General features: G+C 46.2%; 1 long non-coding RNA gene across 1 annotated transcript in view; it reads left to right on the top strand.

The window, feature by feature from the left end:
* The first annotated feature begins 1295 nt into the window (after positions 1 to 1295).
* Positions 1296 to 23808, top strand: part of LOC146180113 (uncharacterized) — a 34207-nt gene continuing 11694 nt past the window's right edge. Inside the window, exons 1-2 of the long non-coding RNA XR_014700953.1 lie at positions 1296 to 1363; positions 15975 to 16061. This is a non-coding gene — a long non-coding RNA (uncharacterized LOC146180113). The remainder of the gene's footprint in view (positions 1364 to 15974; positions 16062 to 23808) is intronic.

The raw sequence follows: 23808 nt of genomic DNA, 5'->3' as shown, positions 1-23808 counted from the left end.
GTGACTACCATTCTAACATTCATTTAGGGACCTAATATGGTTTCTCGAAAATGCCATGACATCTATAAAGTTTTTTCCCTTACTGGAAGAAACGCCATAACGCGATATAGTTTCCTGAACAGATCAATCTAATTGCTTGTTGCGTGACTTTCTTTTAGGGGCTGGCGTCATGTACACATTGTTTCCCACTAAAGTTTCACCTTCCTCCCAGAGATATCCACATCAGAAGCGCTGACTTCAATTCCGTCAAGGATATTCCTATTGAGAAATTTTTAGTGTGAACGCAATATTTCAAGGGTGAATCAGAAATTCAGGTAATCAAGTTGCATGTGTAAAGCCTAGACCATTGATTCTGTATTTTACCTTTTATCTTGAAGTTATTGCACTTTGGTTTGCTAAACACAACCAAGATAAAGTATTTTAAACGAGTACTCCAGCAAGTTTTGTAGGTTTAGCCATGCTCATCCACAAAAATATATATTATTTATTTTGGCAAGAATGTCGACAAAACATTGTCAATGTTCCGTATACGTGCTTTGCCCTCTGCTACATATGTCTATTTAGACGACAAGGCCTGCGGCCTTCTTCCGAAAGTAGACAGAACAGTACAAACTGAAAAACATATTGTCGAAATTATTGGTCTCCTTTTTGTGTATATATTCAGCTTCAGATTAGGTATAAGCTGCGTAGCGTTGATTCCACGACCACATTAAACAGCGGGATCACTAAACAATCTTTCTGTGCCTACTACATCTGCTGTTGTCCTGTATCGCCAATGAATTGCTTTAACTAGTGGCTGTATAAAGCATGGCGTTATTTTGCCACACCTTGTTGAGCCCTCTGCATTCTTTGTCTGTGGTGGCATATCTATTCGTCGGTCCGAAATCAGTGGATTGCAGTCCATGCGGTGTGATATTAATCCCTAAAGGCCGGATGAACGAGCTGATGTCAAGACTAGTATTCCTGGCGTGTTTCACTGGTCGAATTCATGATCATTGAAATACCTTACCAGACGACGTCTACGTATAATTATGTTAGATTCCCAGAAATTAGCGAAACCTTATAATTAAAGTGGCAAAGTATAGTTACCGTGATATATACGGTAGCCGCAGCGACGCCAATCTTCTTCAACATGCATGCTCTAGTTTGCTGAAATGCTTCACTTGGAACGCAAATCGCAAGATCGTAAGAATGAACGCCCTGTTTGCTTTCTTTATATTGCAGCGACACATGCATGGCATACCTAAGTCTTATGACCACTATGAATGCGCCCATTTTGTAGAGCGCATAAAGTTTTGACGCCATGTGCCTTCTTTTTCAAGCATGAAGCAAAAGCCATTTTGTGATTTAAAGCATGCATCAGGTATGTTTTTACGTCCGTGAAATTATATATTATATAAGTTATGTGTTTTCAAAAATTATCACTTCACAGCCCTCTGTATGCACTCTTCGAGAAAACCGCAGTATGAATTAAAATTTAGCAAAACGTGGTAGCGAAAGGTTCTGCCATCACCTTGGCAACCGATAATGCAATGAGAAACAGTATTGAACAGGTGTTTATTTCGTGGAGATGAATAGGTTAAGTAGGGCATATTTTCGAGATGAAGGTAGGAAAATAATTTCGGTAGCATAGATATTTCGGTGCTAATTCTTGTAGAGGCTAATGTTTGTCAGGTAGGCCACATAAAACACGGAAATAAATTTGTATAGAATAAATTAACGTAATGCAGATAAAATAATGAAAGACACTGAGGCTTGGCAAGGCCGAGCTGACTACTTTATACACGTAGCAAAGGGAATACAACCTGGAAAGGAAAGGAAAAAAAGGAATGTAAAATCAGCTTCGCGGGTCTTCACTAACCATGCTATTATTGTTAAAGGGCGCAGACTGAAATTTCAAGTTCGCATCATTTAACAATGCAATGAGTCATATAAGGATATGTTTTACACTGTCGCTGATTTTCTCTAAGACGAAGATATATCCATGGGAAAATAATCTTTTTTTTTTCCGTAAGGAGAGAAAGTGCTAAGTTCTGGAGCTTAGCAGTGAAATAAACATTACTCAGCCTAGTCAGGGTATATTGGCAAAGTAATTATCTACTCTTCAATTTTTAAAAATCTGTTACCGTTCCTTACTCCTGTATTGAAACCACGGAAAACCGAATCCGATATTATGCACTATGAATCTTTAGAGCATAAGGGATTTACGGAAATTTTCACGAGTGGAGTGACGACTAAATTTTTTTAATGCACTGACCTCCAAATAATAGCCCGCTTGAACTAAGTGGAGGTCCACCCACTTTTTTTGAGTTTCTGTAAACACTCATTTGACTCTTTAACGACACCGCAAGAATCCAAAAACATATAATTTCCATTTGAAAGACCACGCGGCCGCTCTTTCACCCTATAGCCACACTACTTTTCAAGATACACCCAACACGGAAACGTTATCTTCTGTTTGAAATTTTCACGTTTGCAAGTATCGTCTACTCCTGACAAAATTTGATGGTGCATTACTTTCTAACATTTTCTGAGAATACTGAAGTCAGCCAGTAAAGTTCAGGTTCTTTGTTTTTAAATCTTCCGCACCTCTCGAGGATGCTCGCCGATTCGGCAGGCGAAGTGCAGATCACAGGAACACTCAATGAGACGTAGGACTACGAACTGGCAGTAACAAAACGAATCTTAACTTTATACGACACAGACACAAACACAAGATAAAGAAAACTTATTTACACGAGGCAGAGAGGCGACACACTTTACAGAGACTGAGCGAAAGACTAACTGCAAAATGAGCGCATAGCTCTTTTTACGACTTCTCAGTCAGGGCCTGCCTGCTATGCTATCTTTGTCGACGGCCAGTATCAGAACCAGAACCGCCGATGGCTGCGCGGCGCGGTCTTAAATAGCCAGCGCAGAAAATTCGAGGCCGACCCTGTTGTGGCGTCAATACTTTGGGCGGTACAAAATCATTCTCCGCGTCGGACCACTGGACTATGAAGTCATTCCCGACGGAATGTCAGCATCACACCGGCGACGCGCACGCCCAGAAATTGTACATGTTGTACGACTGAAGCAATATTACGCGCGTTAAAGAATGTGTGGTAACTGTGCAGCGTTTATGTTTAAATTGCTTTGTTTTGGAACATGGAGGCGATGCTTTTTTAAGGGGGCAGTAATGCCGCGAAACCTTCAAAACTGTATTTGTTGTTTTCTAACAGCCACCGGCATAAAGTCTTATCACTCTGCTTCTGGATCGCGTATCAGTTCCGTAATCTTCGTTTGTTAATGCTCGATGTCGCTAGTCACATCTTTATCAGTTTCGTTGTAGCCTATGATGCACCGAGATCTATCTCGAAGATTCCGGCCACTCGTGTGTCTTTCCATAATGTTCCAGCCCGTGCTGGTAGCTGTTTGCGACGTCATCCAAATTGTTCTGAGCAGCCTTTAAATTGAGCGTTGACGAGTGTGACGGGCATTCTTTGTTCGACGATCGACCAGCACGTTTGTTGCTATCGCCGGAGCCGAGTTGCTTAGCTCTTTTGCGGGCGCAAGTCAGCCCAGTAAAGATTTAATTTCAGTACCGTCAAGCCTGTGTCTTCTTTTGGTGTCAGCGGCCTTGTCACCACTACCATCATGGCGGGAGGAGATTTAGGCGAACGTGACGAAAGGTAAGGAGACGTCCCAGTCACGATGGGTATCGTATACATACACAGACAGCATGTCGGTCAGTGTGCGATTGAGGCGCTCAGTGAGACCGTTCGTTTGCGGATGGTAGGCCGTGGTCAACTGGTGACAAGTAGCGCATGAGCGGAGAAGGTCATGAACCACTTTAAAAAGGAAACAGCGGCCACGATCTGTGAGCAGCTGACATGGAGCGCCACGAATCAAGATGGCATCATGCAGAAGAAAGCCGGCAACGTCGGAGGCGCAGCTGGTGGGGATAGCCCTGGTTACAGCATATCGGGTGGTATAATCAGTCGCCACAGCAATCCATTTCTTTCCAGAAGTCGATGTCTGAAAAGGCCCAAGAAGATCGAGGCCCACACGAGAAAACGGCTCAGTCGGCACTGGAATTGGTTGCAGGGGCCCACTAGGTTGAAGCGAGGGTGTCTTACGGCGCTGACACAGCTCACAAGCGGCGACGTAGCGACGGACAGAGCGGTAGAGAATAGGCCAGAAAAATCTGCGTCGCACACTGTCATACGTGCATGATACTCCCAAGTGTCCTGCTGTAGGAACGTCGTGAAGTTGGGCGAGGACACTAGAGCGCAGATGAGCCGGAACGACCAGTAAAATGTCTGCGCCATCTGGACGCATGTTCCGTCTGTATAATGTCCCGTTATGGAGTACAAACATGCAGGCGGAAGGATCGGGGATGTTGCGCAGCTCGTCAATAATTAGCTGCAGGGCAGGATCACGACGCTGTTCGGAGCCGATATTGATAAAGTCTGAGATGGACAAAACGTAGTCATCAGCAGTATGATCGGACAAATCGGGAGGATCTACGGGATGGCGGGACAGGCAGTCAGCGTCTTGGTGTAAGTGGCCGGACTTGTACACCACAGTAAATTTATACTCTTGTATTTGTAAGGCCCAGCGACCTAAGCGGCCAGTAGGGTCCTCAAGTGAGGACAGCCAACACAAAGCATGATGATCAGTCACTACACAGAAGGACTGCCCAAACAAATAAGGGCGGAATTTGGTCAGCGCCCAAACAAGTGCAAGGCATTCTCGCTCTGTAATTGAATAATTGCGTTCAGAGGTCGAAAGCAGGCGGCTAGCATAAGCAATGACGCGGGAGGAACCATGCTGGGACTGGGCAAGGATAGCACCAATACCATGTCCGCTAGCGTCGGCGCGCAGTTCGGTAGGTGCCGAAGGATCGAAGTGCGCCAGAACAGTTTGGGTGGTGAGGGCGGAAATAAGCGCCGTAAAAGCATAGGCTTGGTCACAACCCCATGTGAAAGGTACGTTTTTTTGCAAAAGAGAGGTAAGCGGACGAGCGATATCTGCAAAGTTCCGAATGAAGCGGCGGAAGTAGGAACGATGGCCAAGGAAGCTTCGCACGTCACTTAAGCTACGTGGAGTAGGGAAGTCGCGCACGGCTCGAACTTTGTCAGGGTCGGGCTGCACACCATTTGCGTCAACCAAATGACCCAGGACTTTGATTTGGCGCTGGCCGAAGATGCATTTTTTGGCGTTCAGTTGAAGACCGGCGAGGCGGAAAACGTCCAGGACCGCAGAAAGTCGATCGAGATGGGTTGCGAACGTGGAAGAGAAAACGACGACGTCATCCAAGTAACATAAACATGTCCATTTGATGCCACGGAGGAGTGAGTCCATCATGCGCTCGAATGTCGCAGGAGCGTTACAGAGTCCAAATGGCATCACGTTGAATTAATAGAGTCCGTCGGGGGTGACAAAGGCGGTTTTCTCGCGATCCCGTTCGTCGACAGCAATTTGCCAGTAGCCTGAACGCATGTCGATGGAAGAAAAATGGCTGGCACCATGCAAGCAGTCAAGGGCGTCATCAATTCGCGGGAGAGGGTGAACACCCTTCTTTGTTATTTGATTAAGGTGGCGATAGTCGACATAAAATCTCAAACTTTAGTCTTTCTTTTTGACCAATACGACAGGAGACGCCTAGGGAATGCAGGAAGGCTCAATAATATTTTGCGCCAGCATCTTGTCAACTTCTTTCTGTATAACATGCCTCTCAGTAAGGGAAACACGATAAGGCCGTCTGTGGATGGGGTTGGCGTCACCCGTATTGATTCGATGGGTCACAACGAATGTTTGGCCCAATGGTCGGTCCCCGAAATCAAATATATCACTGTACGACAGCAAAAGGTCGGAGAGAGCTCTGGCTTGGTCATCAGGCAGATCCGCGGCTATCATGCCTGAAAAGAGGTTCGAAAGAGAAGAAGCCGATATATGCTGCTCCGACAGATGCTGAGGGTTTAGAGCAGCAACTTCGCAGTCCGCCAAAGGAAACAGATCAGCGAGTGCGATACCATGGGGTAAAACTTGAGTGGAACGGCTGAAGTTCAGTACGGGAAGATAGGTGCGGTTAGCAGTGACAGTCACGACGGTATGAGGGAGTATGACGTTGTGACGGAGAACATTGGTAATTGGGCAAGTGACGTATGTGCCATCAGGAACTGCGGGAATCGGGCCAGCGGGACATAAATAGCAGCTTCGGGTGGTAGACGAACAAATTCGGCCGATCGGAGGCAAGGCTTGACATCGGTGTTTTCGGAGCAGTAGGGCAGGTCTAAGCGAAGAAGACCAGTTGAGCAATCAATCAGGGCAAAATAGGCCGTTAAAACGTCGATGCCGAGGATCACGTCGTGAGAGCAGCGGTCGATAACAGTGAAGAGGACAGGGGTAGTGCGACCGGAAATACTCACGCGCGCAGTGCACAGTCCCACGGCGGCAGCGACGCTTCCATCGGCAACACGAACGGCAGATGAAGCGGCGGGTGTGACAACCTTTTTGAGACGGCGGCGAAAGTATGAGCTGAAGACTGAAATTTGGGCACCAGTGTCAATGAGAACAGTAACAGGGGCACCATCCACATAGATGTCTAGAAGGTTGCGGTGATGAGCGAGGGTCAGCAGAGGATTTTCGGGCCGGGTCGTCAATGCAGCGTCAACTCCGGGAGCTGCATTGGTTAGTTTTCTGGATGAGAGCCGGAGAAGTGGGGAGATGAGGAACGGCGAGATTGGTGCGAGTGGGACCGCCGGGTCTGAGGAGACGGTGAGCAGCTGGGCATGCGCGGGGCTGGCGAGTTAATGTCACGATTGAGCGTATCACGGACATAGGTTGGGTGTGGAGCATAGTCGGCGCTGCGATCAGAATAGTAGCGAGGTCGAGGTGGCGGAACCGAACGGCTGCGGCAATGGCGAGAAATGTGGCCGACACGTGAGCAGTTGAAGCAGATGGGTCGGTCATCCGAGGTTCGCCATTCGTCCGGGTTGCGGTAGCGGTAGCGGTACCGCGTCTGAAAGGGCGTGGTAGGAGCCGCAGCAGCTACGACTGGAATGTTAGGTTGTAGCGATTGCTGTGCGGAAGGTTGGCCGGAGTTGAAGCCCACGTTCGCGTTGAGGCCCACATTTGCGATCTCCTGGCGAACGACAGATTGGATTAAGGCTATAGTAGCATCCGCTGGCTGAGGAGCAAACGCAACGGGTGTCATAGCTTCTATCTCTCGACGAGCAATCCTGATCAAGTTGGAGGGATGAGATGGCTGCTGTAAGGTTGGACTATCTTCGCACGAGGACGTAGCAGCTGTGTCTGGCAAGCGTTCGAATCGGTGAGTAATACGGCGGTGTTTTGCTTGTTCAAACTGGCGGCAAACTTGGATAACTGAGTCGACCGTCGGACAATTTTTGCAAAGCAGTAGATTATAAACATCGTCTGCAATTCCCTTTAATATGTGGCCCACCTTGTCTAATTCGGACATGGCGCTGTCCACCTTTCGGTATAGGGCTAGAATGTCTTGAATATAAGACAAGTACGATTCTGTCGAAGACTGGGCACGGGATGCGAGGTCTTTTTGTGCGCCAAGCTTGCGTCCGATCGGCTTGCCGAATAGGTCTCAAAGCTTCTCCTTGCAGATCTCCCACGATATGATATCGTCTTCATGCGTCTCGAACCAGACGCGCGCCGTACCTGCCAGATAGAAGATTACGTTGGCGAGCATGATGGTCGCGTCCCAACGGTTGTGCTTGCTGACCCGCTCGTACATGGTGAGCCAGTCTTCTATGTCGACGTGGTCGGTGCCGCAAAAGGTACCTGGATCGCGAGGCTGCGTCAGGACGACGGTGGGAGCTGATGGTGCCGCTGAAGGTGTCGCGTCGAATGGCATAGTGATAGTACCAATCTGGCGGCCACTACGGAGATCCAGATTTGGCGACTTACGTACTTTCAGCAATCCTCCACCAAATGTTAAGGAAAAGTACACAGTGGTAAACGCTAATTCACTGTTAGACGCACACGACACACCGCACACCACAGAACGAAGTCAGCTAGGCCTGAGCGTCGTCTTCTTCCCTACTTCCCATCAGCACGTCGTCGTCGTCTCCATATTGTGCTCCGTAACAATATTAAAGAACACAGCTCTTCGCTATTTACCACACTTGGTTAAAATGAGAACGATTCCGAACTGTTACAGCTCTCTCAAAAAGCAATTAGCATAACGCCTTGTTCTAGTTCTATATTCTTGTGTGCTGGGGGGGATGGTCACCTCTTATAAATAGCGGTGTGTTAAAACTGAAAGCCTTGTTATATTTATTCTTGTATTGATATATCTGAAAAAAAAAAAGACAATTTCAAGCGCAGGTTTCTTTGATGTGAGGAAGGAGAGCACTTATACCAGTTTACTTTCCATCTTGGTTTAGCTCCTGCCTCCTCCCCCCACCTTCTGTGTGTACGTATCATCTCTGAACATAAACGGTAGATGCCTAGAAGTAGACAACCGTCTTCAGCTTCCACGGCCATGTCGAGGCTGCAGAATATTCATGTCCCTATGCCTTCCCTAGCACTGTAAAAAACAACCATGTCCAAGCTAACACCCCGCGACAGTTAGTTGAATGCACTCAGAGGAGTCAGTATAAACAGCTATAGCCCTGGCCATAAATTACACTACTGCAGCAATCCTCTTATCGACTTCAAAATTGCAGTTGAAAACATTGGTAAAGGCAAAATCCCCAAACCGGCCATGCAAATTCCAAATATCAACCAACCTATCGCAATATTAGGAATATTTGAGTCCCAGCACCTTCCTTGTAACCACGAAGTAGGGCTGCGTAAAATGCGTAAAGCTATTCTCGACATTTCGTGAGCCGGGCGGGGGCATCCTCTACCAGTTTTTAGCTAAGTATCGCATGGTGACATTCAAAACATGACATTCCCTTCTGAAAATGCTGCTAACCTGTGCAATTAAATCCCTACGAAAATGGCGACATCTTATATCGACACAGTTGCAGACATGCTCATTCTTTAATAATTTAGGTACTCTACATTTGAGAACTTCACCCGTAAGGCGGCCTCACACGTATATTGAGCGACCTCACCAGATTATCTGAAAATGCGGAACTCCAAATTAATGATGGTTTGTATTGGGAGCCAACAAGATCCAGTACGGATGGAGCGGGCCGTTATCTGTTCGCTGAAAATCGCAGAAGGCAATGGTGTTTGACCACCTCACGAGGCTTGGGAGGAGGCGAAAGGGCTCAGTAATTCAAAGAACTGTTCAGACGAAAATAAAGTGTTATTTCGTGCTCCTTCTTCACAGTGCATGCCGAAGCCTATGCCTCTGCTTGACGCCAGAAAATGTCCGGTCACCCCTCCTCAGGCTTCCTTTCTCCCCTCCTTTAACTTGCCTGTGTAGTAGTTTGAGCTGAAGAGAGTTTTCCATGCGTAAAGTGGTCATGGCCAGTGCTAGAGCAATACGGTGTGAAGTGATCGGATGCTAGCACATAACGCTTTTCCTTCAGGTTGCTACTCTAGGGATTACCGCTTCTTGCCTTTACTTTCGTTTAGTACCGAGATGTCTCAAACATGCACAAGCACCGCTCAAAGGATGCTGGTTTCCAGGCGGTCAAACTTGGAGGAGTCAAAGAAGATTCCTCCCTGATTCTCCGGTCCAGTGCCCGGCGGATTACTTTCGTCCCTAGGGAGCTCTAAGCATCTGCTCCTACTAAATGCCGTTCAAAAGAGAGAGATTGGAAGGGAATAGAAAGGCAGAAGATTTCTGCTTCTTACTTTCATTTGTTCAATAAAAGAGGACCGGACGCAAAAAGAAGTAACGTTGCGTAGAAAGCCCTGGTAAGAAAGAAAAAAATACTTTGATGCACAGGACAAGGAATGGACAATTCTCTACATATAACGAGCTGTTGTGCCGAAAGAAACCTATTGGGGCGTTTTATATTTGGTACAATAGCAGTGACATCCGTGACTACCATTCTAACATTCATTTAAGAACCTAATATGGTTTCTCGAAAATGCCATGACATCTATAAAGTTTTTTCCCTTACTGGAAGAAACGCCATAACGCGATATAGTTTCCTGAACAGATCAATGTAATTGCTTGTGGCGTGACTTTCTTTTAGGGGCTGGCGTCATGTACACATTGTTTCCCACTTATGTTTCACCATCCTCCCAGAGATAACCACATCAGAAGCGCTGACTTGAATTCCGTCAAGGATATTCCTATTGAGAAATTTTTAGGTTGAACGCAATATTTCAAGGGTGAATCAGAAATTCAGGTAATCAAGTTGCATGTGTAAAGCCTAGACCATTGATTCTGTACTTTACCTTTTATCTTGAAGTTATTGCACTTTGGTTTGCTAAACACAACCAAGATAAAGTATTTTAAACGAGTACTCCAGCAAGTTTTGTAGGTTTAGCCATGCTCATCCACAAAAATATATGTTATTTATTTTGGCAAGAATGTCGAAAAAACATTCTCAATGTTCCGTATACCTGCTTTGCCCTCTGCTACATATGTCTGTTTAGACGACAAGGCCTGCGGCCTTCTTCCAAAAGTAGACAGAACAGTACACAGTGAAAAACATATTGCCGAAATTATTGGTCTCCTTTTTGTGTATATATAAAGCTTCAGATTAGGTATAAGCTGCGTAGCGTTGATTTCACGACCACATTAAACAGCGGGATCACTAAACAAACTTTCTGTGCCTACTACATCTGCTGTTGTCCTGTATCGCCAATGAATTCTTTTAACTAGTGGCTGTATATAGCATGGCGTTATTTTGCCACACCTTGTTGAGCCCTCTGCATTCTTTGTCTGTGGTGGCATATCTATTCGTCGGTCCGAAATCAGTGGATTGCAGTCCATGCGGTGTGATATTAATCCCTAAAGGCCGGATGAACGAGCTGATGTCAAGAGTAGTATTCCTAGCGTCTTTCACTGGTCGAATACATGATCATTGAAATACCTTACCAGACAACGTCTGCGTATAATTATGTTAGATTCCCAGAAATTAGCAAAACCTTATAATTAAAGTGGCAAAGTATAGTTACCGTGATATATACGGTAGCCGCAGCGACGCCAATCTTCTTCAACATGCATGCTCTAGTTTGCTGAAATGCTTCACTTGGAACGCAAATCGCAAGATCGTAAGAATGAACGCCCTGTTTGCTTTCTTTATATTGCAGCGACACATGCATGGCATACCTAAGTCTTATGACCACTATGAATGCGCCCATTTTGTAGAGCGCATAAAGTTTTGACGCCATGTGCCTTGTTTTTCAAGCATGAAGCAAAAGTCATTTTGTGATTTCAGCATGCATCAGGTATATTTTTACGTCAGTGAAATTATATATTATATTATTATGTGTTTTCAAAAATTATCACTTCACAGCCCTCTGTATGCACTCTTCGAGAAAACCGCAGTATGAATTAAAATTTAGCAAAACGTGGTAGCGAAAGGTTCTGCCATCACCTTGGCAACCGATAATGCAATGAGAAACAGTATTGAACAGGTGTTTATTTCGTGGAGATGAATAGGTAAAGTAGGGCATATTTTCGAGATGAAGGTAGGAAAATAGTTTCGGTAGCATAGATATTTCAGTGCTAATTCTTGTAGAGGCTAATGTTTGTCAGGTAGGCCACATAAAACACGGAAATAAATTTGTATAGAATAAATTAACGTAATGCAGATAAAATAATGAAAGACACTGAGGCTTGGCAAGGCCGAGCTGACTACTTTATACACGTAGCAAAGGGAATACAACCTGGAAAGGAAAGGAAAAAAAGGAATGTAAAATCAGCTTCGCGGGTCTTCACTAACCATGCTATTATTGTCAAAGAGCGCAGACTGAAATTTCAAGTTCGCATTATTTAACAATGCAATGAGTCATATAAGGATATGTTTTACACTGTCGCTGATTTTCTCTAAGACGAAGATGTATCCATGGGAAAATAATCTTTTTTTTTCCGTAAGGAGAGAAAGTCCTAAGTTCTGGAGCTTAGCAGTGAAATAAATATTACTCAGCCTAGTCAGGGTATATTGTCAAAGTAATTATCTACTCTTCAATTTTTAAAAATCTGTTACCGTTTCTTACTCCTGTATTGAAACCACGGAAAACCGAATCCGATATTATGCACTATGAATCTTTAGAGCATAAGGGATTTACGGAAATTTTCACGAGTGGAGTTACGACTAAATTTTTTTAATGCACTGACCTCCAAATAATAGCCCGCTTGAACTAAGTGGTGGTCCACCCACTTTTTCTGAGTTTCTGTAAACACTCATTTGACTCTTTAACGACACCGCAAGAATCCAAAAACATATAATTTCCATTTGAAAGACCACGCGGCCGCTCTTTCACTCTATAGCCACACTACTTTTCAAGATACACCCAACACGGAAACGTTATCTTCTGTTTGAAATTTTCACGTTTGCAAGTATCGTCTACTCCTGAAAAAATTTGATGATGCATTACTTTCTAACATTTTCTGAGAATACTGAAGTCAGCCAGTAAAGTTCAGGTTCTTTGTTCTTAAATCTTCCGCACCTCTCGAGGATGCTCGACGATTCGGCAGGCGAAGTGCATATCACAGGCACACTCAATGAGACGTATTACTACGAATTGGCAGTAACAAAACGAATCTTAACTTTATACGACACAGACACAAACACAAGATACAGAAAACTTATTTACACGAGGCAGAGAGGCGACACACTTTACAGAGACTGAGCGAAAGACTAACTGCAAAATGAGCGCATAGCTCTTTTTACGACTTCTCAGTCAGGGCCTGCCTGCTATGCTATCTTTGTCGACGGCCAGTATCAGAACCAGAACCGCCGATGGCTGCGCGGCGCGGTCTTAAATAGCCAGCGCAGAAAATTCGAGGCGCGGAGGAGAAGCGGAAACAGCTTTGCGCTGTCAAAGCTATGCCTTCCCCCCTCGGCTTTCTAGAAAGAACTGGAAGCTAGTCGAAAGCCACCGTCAACACGCAAAACCTTCTTAATGAGGAGGGGTGATGCACGCGTGAGTTAGCCCATGTCGTCGAGGACGAGGAGACAGTGCGGTGGCCGCGGTTGCGCACTCGGATACGTCGCGTGGAATGTGATGGAACTCTCTATCGGCGCTTTCCCGTGGCGCGCACGGCGAAAACTTATAGGATGGGTCACCGCGGCCTTACACAGCCCTTCTCGTAAATAGTTTCTAATTAACAAGGTTGCTGTGAGTCAAATCAAATCAAATCTATCTTTATTTAGCATTCTTCCGCGATGTAAATAAGAAATGCCAGGACAAGAACAAAAAAGCTGCTACAAGGAGCTTTACGACGTTCTTGACTCTGTCATTGGGCAGCGCGGATTTTTATGCACACGGTAAACACGGGATACTGCCATATTTCAACACACATAGACATAAGTTGCACTTCATAATAAAAATAAAGGAGCCATTATCATATAAAATATTTTAAATAAATATTCACAAATTTGAAAGCAAACGCAACACATAGCCAAACAAACAAAACAATGTCATATTAACTATTACATCGAAATGTATATAGTTATTTTAGGCCCGTTACTTAATTCAAGTGTTAAATGCTACAAAATCTGACTTTATCAAAGAACAGAATTCACATCACGAGATCCTTTTTCGACACCAATTATTCCCCCCAATTGCTACTAGTCATAATTTCAAAATTTACATTTTTCTTTGTCCGCGTATTTAACAAGCAAGGCACACGGTATTGCAACGTATTAAAGCCATTATTAGTGCGACAAAATCGCAATTGCCACATTTCTCTTTGGCTCATTATTTATGGCAGTTGCCCGGTTTTGAAATTACACATCTGAATAAAATACTTATTGTAAGTTTTAAACTGCTTTTGTATTTTACCGACAAGACAAAAGTATAGAGGTGTGTGACAGAAAGCAAATTCAATGCCTGAAACGAATCCCGTGTGTGATCATATAATATATATATATATATAAATATATATATATATATATATATATATATATATATATATATATATATATATATATATATATATATATATATATATATATATATACATATGTCAGAACGACAGGTTGTTTGCTTCTGTACCTGTGCGAATAATATTGATTTCTTGTTCTACAGTTATTTTTAGTGAATTTACTGTGCTCCAATGAAGCAGCCTATTAAGGGTTCCGTTCGCTAATATTTCAGGTTCTTGAATCTCCTTACATTGAAAGAACATACTGGTATTATCGGCATAAATAACAACACATGCTTGATCACTAATAGCTGTGATATTATGAACATAATTATTAAATAACATCGGCCATTGCATACTGCCCTGCGGAATCCCTGCTCTCAAAGGGAGGAATGCTGAATTCTCACTTTTTATGGCGATGGACTGTTTCATTCACTTTAAATATAATTTTATTATATAAAGAGGAATCCAACGCAATGCGTAATGTGCCAGTTTATGCAATAAAGTGTCATTATTAATTCTGACGAAATCTTTTGAAAAATCTACGAAGATATCCAGAGTTAAGTTCAGTTCAGTTCAGTCGTTCAGTCGTGTCCGACGCTTCGTGACACTATGGACCATGTCACGCCATGCTTTCCGGTCTCTCACTATCTTCCTAACATCACATAACTTAATCTGCAGTGCCTCGAGGATGCCATCTAACCATCGCGTTCGCTGCCTACCCCTTCTCCGGCGACCCTCAACCTTTCCCAACATCAAATCTTTCTCCAGCGACTCCTCTCTTCTCATCAGATGACCAAAGTAGCTGAGCTTTAACTTTAGAATTTGACCCTCCAATGAGCAGTCAGGGTTTATGGTCGACAATATTGACTGATTTGATCTTCTGGCAGTCCAAGGAACTCTCAAGAGCCTTCGCCAACACCACAATTCAAACGCGTCAATTCTTCGGCTGTCAGCCTTTTTCACAGTCCAACTCTCGCATCCATACATCACAACTGGAAAGACAATATAGCACGAGTTATACGGATCTTGGTTGGCAGACTAATGTCTCTGCTCTTTACTAGGCGGTCAAGGCTAATCATTGCTCTCTTTCCCAGAAGCAGGCGTCTCCTAATTCCATAGCTGCAGTCTCCTTCCGAGGTAATATTGGAGACCAAGAACAGGAAATCTGTCACAGCTTCCACTTCTTGTCTATTGATGCTCCAGGACTTGACAGGGCAAGCCGCCATGACCTTTGTCTTTTTAATGTTCAGTTTAAGCCTAAACTTCTCACTCTCTTCTTGTACGCGCACAGAAATCTCTTGAGTTCCACTTCACTTTCTGCCATTAAAGTGGTATCATCCGTATATCTAAGGTTGTTGAAACGTTTTCCATCAATCTTCACTCCAGCTGAAGACTCGTCCAGACCGGCCTTCCTCATGATGCACTCTGCATATAGGTTAAATAGGCAGGGTGACAGTATGCAGCCTTGCCTCACTCCTTTCTCAATAGGAAACCAATCAGTAAGACCATGCCCAGTTCTGACTGTGTCCTATATCCAGAGTTAAACTCTTCTCCAAATCCGTTATGTATTCTTTTTGAGTCAGTACAGCCAATTCAGTTGACATGTGTTTTCAGAAACCGAACTGTTGTGGCTTTTAAATAGAAAACATATAACAAATTGTTCTTACCTTATTGCAATAAATATTTCCACACCTTTCAAAATAACCGTCAGTATTGCTATTGGGCGGTAATTAGAAAAATTGTTTTTGCCTCCCGGTTTGCATAGCACCGTCACCTTTACAAGCTTGGGTTTTTCTGGAAAACAGCTGTAGATAAGCAAAAAATATATACATGAGTTAAAACTACTCCAAGGCGGAAGCAGATGATGTAACGGAGGAATCAGCGGCGTTTGAAATTGGTTTATCAGAAATAAGACGCGCATTTATTCGAAACAAACGCAAACAGCATCGCTGTGTCATCAGTATTATATGAGAATGTAATCAGTCCTAATTGTTTCTTTTCTCAGCTGAAAATATTGAACACCACAGGCGGGCGTGAACACCGTACCGAAAAAGAATAGAGCCGCAACCATAAAGGGAGGAAATGGACAATTGTAAGTCCAAATAAACACTTCACTATGTAAAAGAAAATAAAACCTAAAGAAGACGAGCAGCTTTCACCTACTCTGGTATAAGGGTCACTATCAGAGCCGTAGGGGGGTGGATGTGAGCTCCTTAGCTTTAATGGAGTGATTCACTTGGATAACCCAGTGCTTCGGATCTATGGTCGAATGCCCTTTAATGGAGCGCTTGACCTAGATTTCTGAAGATTCCCGTTTATGCGGGCTACAATTGCGAAACTAAATACAGTCTCTTTCACTTGTCAGAATACTGCAAAGCACGCGTATATGGTTAGGACGATTTCGGTAATTGAATAAGGAGCTTCGTGATTTATAGTCGCAAATCATCAGGGTAAATATTATCCCCAACAACCATATTTGAATTCCTTTTTACTGCGGAATAGATGTCAGCTGTCTCGCAAAATTTCACGGAATATTTTATTCAATTTGAACGAATGTTTTTGACATTTTTGCCCCAATTACCAAACCTTAATATATCGTGTTTAAAGGCAAGTGTTTCTACATAGAAAACAGACTTTTTTTGGAGTCAAAGGGGTTTCATTATGTCATCAATGTCCTCATATATTGCATTAAAATTGGAAGGAGCGATGGAGAATGCACATATCTGCTGCTATGGCTTGGGGATGCCCGCTTTCTAAACAGTGTCGGAAAATAGACGCACATCCATTCTAAGGATTCCGTAAGCCCTTACAAGCATAGGGAGCACTTCAAGCATTTCAGAAAAAAATACATAGTTAGGCCTCTCAATCGTGATATTATATGACTATGCCGGTGATTCTCTAATGCCCAGCAGGAATTTCCTATTTTTCGTCACGGGCACAAAAAAGAAGTGTCAGTAGCTTGTACTACACCGTGTTCCGTGACTCTTCCTTTTTTTAGGCAAAATCCTTTTTTCGCAGGAGTGTGGATAGAATTTTTTCATTCGCAAAAAGCATCACACCGTCCTTGTTGAGGAATGAATTGATTGATGAGTGATTCTAAAAAAAATTCTTGTACAAGGTGGAGGATGGACAAATGTGTCTCTGTGCAAACTGTCGATAATGTGAAGCGATCAGTTAAATAAAAAAGGGTCAAATGACAATAAACTTTAAAATAGCCAAGGTCGTCGATATATTGTGCTGACGGCAAAACAGCTACAGACGTAGAAATTGCACCAAATACGTCAAAATTGTGCAAAAAACCTAAAAAAAAGGAAAGACATTCAAAGAAACGAGAACTAAAGAAAAGACCCAAGTGAGTGAAAAGAGTCGCCGGAAAGGCTTTTGCTTTACGCTTCTGCAAACGAATGTTGTTTTTTGTATTGCCTGTTGACCTCCCAGACAAATTAATCCCCGCGCTTTTCATTTCGCTGATGAGTTTCGGTTCTGTTTTTGCAGTAGGTGTCGTAATGCAAATGCGGCTTCCTGTTAGGCATTATTAGCTTCCAAGGATTTCATCGGCCCTATTTTGATGGCCAACTCCTGAAAATTTTTTATAGTTGTTTACGCGCTGTGTGTGATATCAACAAAACTAATAGATTGCGTGCTTTGTGGCTGTAGATGCATCGAATACACCTGGTCGCTAGAGGGAATGCGGCCTACAGGCAAAAATAGGAAATAACAGGAGAAAAAGAAGAGAAGGCGAGGGGAGTAGAGGAGTGCGAACTTTTACACTAGTAGTGGCAGCTATTACGGACTTGCTCAGGGTTCTGGGAAGGTCTCACCGCATATTGCCGCGAACCCTTCAAAACTGTATTTGCTGTTTTTTAACAGCCGCCGTCATAAAGGCTTATCACTCTGATTCTGGATCGCGTATCAGTTCCGTAAACTTCGTTTGTTAATGCTCGATGTCGCTAGCCACATCTTTATCAGTTTCGTTGTAGCGCAAGATGCACCGAGATCTATCTCGAAGATTCCGGCCACTCGTGTGTCTTTCCACAATGTTCCAGCCCGTGCTGGTAGCTGTTTGCGACGTCATCCAGATTGTTCTGAGCAGCCTTTAAATTGAGCGTTGACGAGTGTGACGGGCATTCTTTGTTCGGCAATCGACCAGCACGTTTGTTGCTATCGCCGCCGCAGAGTTGCTTAGCACTTTCGCGCGCGCAAGTCAGCCCAATAAAGAGTTATTTCAGTACCATCAAGCCTGTGTCTTCTTTTGGTGTCAACGACCTTGTCACCACTACATGAGATCTGGTGGAGGTGCTGCCTTCGATCCTTCAAGCGAAGACCCCAGCCTTGTTCCTGTTACCCTGGAAGAACAGATAACAGGCCACCCAACCAGTCGCCGGCTTCAAGGGCTCCAACCTGAACACGGTCTGCTGCCGGACACCATTCGATCTCGGAAGGCATCGACGCTGACAATGTCCCAGCCTACAGCTCCGGTTGTTTTCTTTCAACCCCGTGAGCCCCCTGCCTCCATGGACGACCGGACGAAGATGCAGTAGACTGGATGGATCTTTTCGACCGTGTGGCAGAATTCAACGGCTGGAACGACGCCGCAACACTCAAGCAAGTCTACTTTGTTCTTCAAGGACATGCCCGAGTTTGGTTTGAAAATCATGAGGCAGCTATGAAGGATTGGGAGATTTTCAAGCAAGCGTTTTTGACTGCCTTTTCAAGCGTCGTCCGAAAGGATAGAGCCCAGGCCTTCCTTAAGACTTCAACTTCCTAACGAGCCTGTCCTGGCGCACGTTGAGGAGATGAAGCGCCTCTTTCGCTGTGCCGACCTTAACATGACCGAAAGTGAGAGAGTCAAAGTTTTAATGCGAGGCGTTAAAGAATCGCTTTTTGCAAGTCTTGTCCGAAATCCGCAAAAAACTGTGGCGGAATTTGAAACGGAAGCGTCTGCCATCGAGAAGACGTTGGACACCTGGATGCGCCACTACGACCACTTCATCCCGACTACTCAAACCACTACCCCAGCGCATCTGCGACCGGAGAGAACCTTCGGGACCTCATACGGGAGATCGTGCGAGAGGAGCTTCGCCGATTGATGCCATCATCACAACAACCCCAGGTGGCGACGCTCACGGACGTCGTCTGTGAAGAAGTCCAGCAGGCGCTGGGCGTTCCTCAAGCGACAGCTGCGACTGTTCCAGCACAAGAGGCAACAGCGATGAACTACGCTGCTGCATTATGTCGCCCTGCGCCCCGACGTGACGACTTTTCGAGCCCTCGCCGCTACCATCCTGTTCCTGAAAACCGCCCCTTGGCCCCCGCCCGCCAAGCCTACCAACGAGCGCCACGCCCCAGGAAGTGCGACACCTGGAGGACAGCAAACAACCGGCCATTATGCTTCCACTGCGGTGAGGTCGGAGACATTCTGCGCCACTGCCCGCACCGACGAATCGGTCTCTGCGGATTTACAGTCGACGCTCCACGACCACGCCCAGGTGAACAACCGCAAGAGAACGACAATTATCTGCGTAGCGGTGAGATCGCGCCACCAAGCTGTCGGTTCAGGTCTCCATCGCCGTACAGGGCCCGCTTTGCGTCGCCAGGCCGTAACTACAATGAAAGTGTGCGCGGAAGATCTCCAAGCCCGCGCAGGGAAAACTAAATAGAGCAACCTTTGAAAATAAGGTTGCTCAACGGCGAAAAGACGAACATCCCCCGCCGCCGACGACCACTAACGACGACGCAGCCATTTCACCGCCGCTCCACACGACAACATCGACAACACGACGAGAGTGCAAGACGACACCGCCTTCCAGCGAAGTAACAACGGTATGCCCCGGCCATGACCTGAAGAAACGACGGAGCCGAGATCGGACACCAAGGCCCACGTGCAATGCGAGGACGCGAACAAGTGACCTTGAAGTTGATATCGATGGTCGCAGAGTCTCTTCCCTAGTAGACACCGGAGCTGACTATTCAGTCATTAGTGGACTGTTGGCCTCTCAGCTCAGGAACGTTACCACCGCTTGGGATGGCCCGCTGATTTGCACGGCAGGTGGCAACCTGATTACTCCATCGGGACGATGCACTGCAAGAATAATCGTAAATGGGCATACTTACCCCACCAGCTTGTGGTCTTGCAGCAGTGCTCCCGCGACGTGATTTTAGGCATGGACGTCCTAAATGAACATAGGGCTATCATCGACCTGCGATCCAAGCTCACCAAGCTCTCTGCAGACAAAGCCATTCCTGCTACGACGACGTCGATGCAACACATCACTCTAAACGTCCTCGATGAACTGACCGTCCCGCCCCGATCAAGCACCGCAGTCTGCATAGGTAGCGCGAACAGCGAAACCGCTGAAGGCATCGTCGAAGGAAATATCCAATTGCTCTTAGAACGAGGTGTCGGCATCGCAAGAGGCTTCGCAAAATTCCGGAGAGGTCAAGCTCAGGTGCTGGTAACAAACTTCCCCGAAAAATGCCGGCATCTCAACAAGGGCCCGACGATCGCCTTTCTCGACGAATTAGCAGACCTCAAAGACGTATTCGCCCTCCACGACCAAACACTGGAAGACGCACCGGACCAATTCCGTCAGCCCAAATCTGACATCAACCCGGCATTGACCACAGCGGGAAAGACCAGATTCTCAGTCCTCTTCAAAGCGACGGGGAGTACTTCTCGTCATCATCGAAGATACGACAAACACCACTGGCCAAGCACTGCATTTTAACGGACGAACACGCCCGACCTCTGCGCCCAAGCCCTTATCGTGTATCGCCGCGAGAACGCCAGGCCATTCGCGATCAAGTTGAGGAAATGCTGCGTGATGACGTAATCCAGCCATCGAACAGTCCCTGGGCGGCACCAGTTGTTTTGGGGAAGAAGAAATACTGCACACTTCGCTTCTGCGTTGACTACCGCCGCTTGAATAGCATAACGAAGAAGGATGTCTACCCGCTTCCCTGCATCGACGACACTCGATCGGCTCTGCAATGCAAGGTACTTCTCATCGATGGACATGAAGAGCGGATATTGGCAAATTGAGGTCAACGAAATAGATCGCGAGAAAACCGCATTCATCACATCGGATGGTCTTTTTGAGTTCAAGGTGATGCCATTTGGCCTCTGCTCCGCACCAGCCACATTTCAACGAGTAATGGACACAGTCCTGGCAGGCTTGAAGTGGCAAATTTGCTTGGTATATTTGGACGACGTTTTTGTGTTCTCATCAAACTTTGAAGACCACCTAAAACGATTACATACGGGGCTGGAAGCCATCAAGTCATCGGGACTAACGCTAAAAGCAGAGAAGTGTCACTTCGCCTACGAAGAACTCCGGGTCCTAGGTCACATCGTTAGCAAGGACGGTATTCGCCCAGACCCGGAGAAAACAGCTGCAATCTCACAATTCCCACCGCCTACCGACAAAAAAGCTGTGCGCCGATCCCTTGTGCCGTGCGCTTATTATCGACGATTTGTCAGAAACTTTTCGCGGATCGCGGAACCGTTGACGCAGCTTACAAAGGCTGACGCACATTTTAAATGGGAAGCGCCGCAAGGAGAAGCCTTCGACGAACTTAAGCTCCGCCTGCAATGCCCGCTTGTACTTGGCCACTTTGATGAAATCGTCGAGTCCGAAATTCACACCGACGCGAGCAGTGTGGGCCTAGGAGCCGTTCTCGTCCAGAAGAGCGCCGGACTGGAGAAAGTAATCGCCTACGCTAGCAGGTTCCCCACAAAAGCCGAAGTAATTACTCGACGACCGAGAAGGACTGCCTTGCGATCATCTGGGTCACTTCTAAGTTTCGTCCGTAACTATACGGCCGACCATTCAAGGTGGCAAGCGACCATCACGAGCTCTGCTGGCTGGCTAATTTGAAAGATCCCTCCGGCCGCCTTGCCAGGTTGAGCCTACGACTTCAAGAATTTGACTTGACTGTAGTCTATAAGTCGGGCCGGAAGCATTCCGACGCAGACTGCTTATCACGCGCTCCCGTCGACGCTCCTCCGAAGGACGATGACGACGACGCCTTTTCGGGACCGGTAAGCGCCAACATTTTCGCAGAACAGCGATCAGACCCTGAGCTGAAAGCGCTAGCCGATTACTTAGAAGGAAAGACCACTTCCCCTCCTGGTGTGTTCAGGCGACATTTATCTTCGTTCGCGTTAAGCAATGGCCTCCTCGTGAAGAAGAACTTCGCACCCAACAGGACTGCGCAACTTCTTGTAGTGCCTAAAACACCTCCGGCAGGAAATTCTGCAGGCGTTGCATGATTAGCCCACAGCAGGCCATCTCGGATTTGCAGGCACGTTGCATCGAATCCAGAAGTACTACTGGCCGCGACTGCCTGCTGAAGTTGCCCACTACGTGAAGACATGTCGTGAGTGCCAACGACGCAAGACACCGCCTATCAGACCAGCAGGACTACTAAATCCGATTCCACCCCCAGACCTGCCCTTTCAACAAATTGGGATGGATCTCCTCGGCCCCTTCCCAGCTTCGTCTATGGGTAACAAGTGGATCATCGTGGCCAATGACTACCTTACCCGTGACGCCGAAGCTAAAGCCCTACCAAATGGTACCGCGGCGGAAGTCGCCAAATTTTTTGTCAACAAATTCTCTTGCGACACGGCGCCCCAGAAGTGCTCATCACGGGCAGGGGAACGGCGTTTACGGCAGAGTTGACGCAAGGGCATTCTGGAATACAGTCCTACAAGCCATCGACGAACAACTGCGTACCATCCCCAAACCAATGGTCTTACAGAGCGCCTGAATAAAACAATTGCGGACATGATCGCCATATACGTCGACGCTGAACCCAAGACCTGGGACGCCATCTTGCCGTACGTGATCTTCGCGTATATCACGGCAGTCCAGGAGACGACCAGAATGACCCCGTTTAAGCTTGTGTACGGCAGGAAGCCGACGACGACGCTCGACGCTATGCTGCCGCACTTAGCCAACGAGGACAACGTTGACGTCGCCGCCTGCCTGCAGCGTGCAGAGGAAGCCCGACGACTCGCACGGCTGCGTATTAAAGACCAATAGCGCACCGACAGCCGACGATACAACTTACGACGACGCCACGCAGAGTACAGTTCGGGAGACCAAGTGTGGGTTTGGACACCAGTTCGCCGTGGCGGATTAAGTGAAACGTTGTTGCGTCAATACTTTGGGCCGTACAAAATCATTCCCCGCGTCGGACCACTGGACTATGAAGTCATTCCCGACGGAATGTCAGCGTCACACCGGCGACGCGCACGCCCAGAAATTGTACATGTTGTACGAGTGAAGCCATATTACGCGCGTTAAAGAATGTGTGGTAACTTTGCAGTGTTTATGTTTAAGTTGCTTTGTTTTGGAACATGGAGGCGATGCTGTTTTAAAGGGGGAGTAATGCCGCGAAACCTTCAAAACTGTATTTGTTGTTTTCTAACAGCCACCGGCATAAAGGCTTATCACTCTGATTCTGGATCGCGTAACAGTTCCGTAATCTTCGTTTGTTAATGCTCGATGTCGCTAGTCACATCTTTATCAGTTTCGTTGTAGCCTATGATGCACCGAGATCTATCTCGAAGATTCCGGCCACTCGTGTGTCTTTCCATAATGTTCCAGCCCGTGCTGGTAGCTGTTTGCGACGCCATCCAGATTGTTCTGAGCAGCCTTTAAATTGAGCGTTGACGAGTGTGACGGGCATTCTTTGTTCGACGATCGACCAGCACGTTTGTTGCTATCGCCGCAGCCGAGTTGCTTAGCTCTTTTGCGGGCGCAAGTCAGCCCAATAAAGAGTTAATTTCAGTACCATCAAGCCTGTGTCTTCTTTTGGTGTCAACGGCCTTG

Source organism: Amblyomma maculatum, chromosome 9 (assembly GCF_055883805.1).
Source record: "Amblyomma maculatum isolate TAMU_Amacu chromosome 9, ASM5588380v1, whole genome shotgun sequence".
Lineage (NCBI taxonomy): Eukaryota > Metazoa > Arthropoda > Arachnida > Ixodida > Ixodidae > Amblyomma > Amblyomma maculatum.
This window is presented reverse-complemented; position numbering and strand designations above follow the sequence as displayed.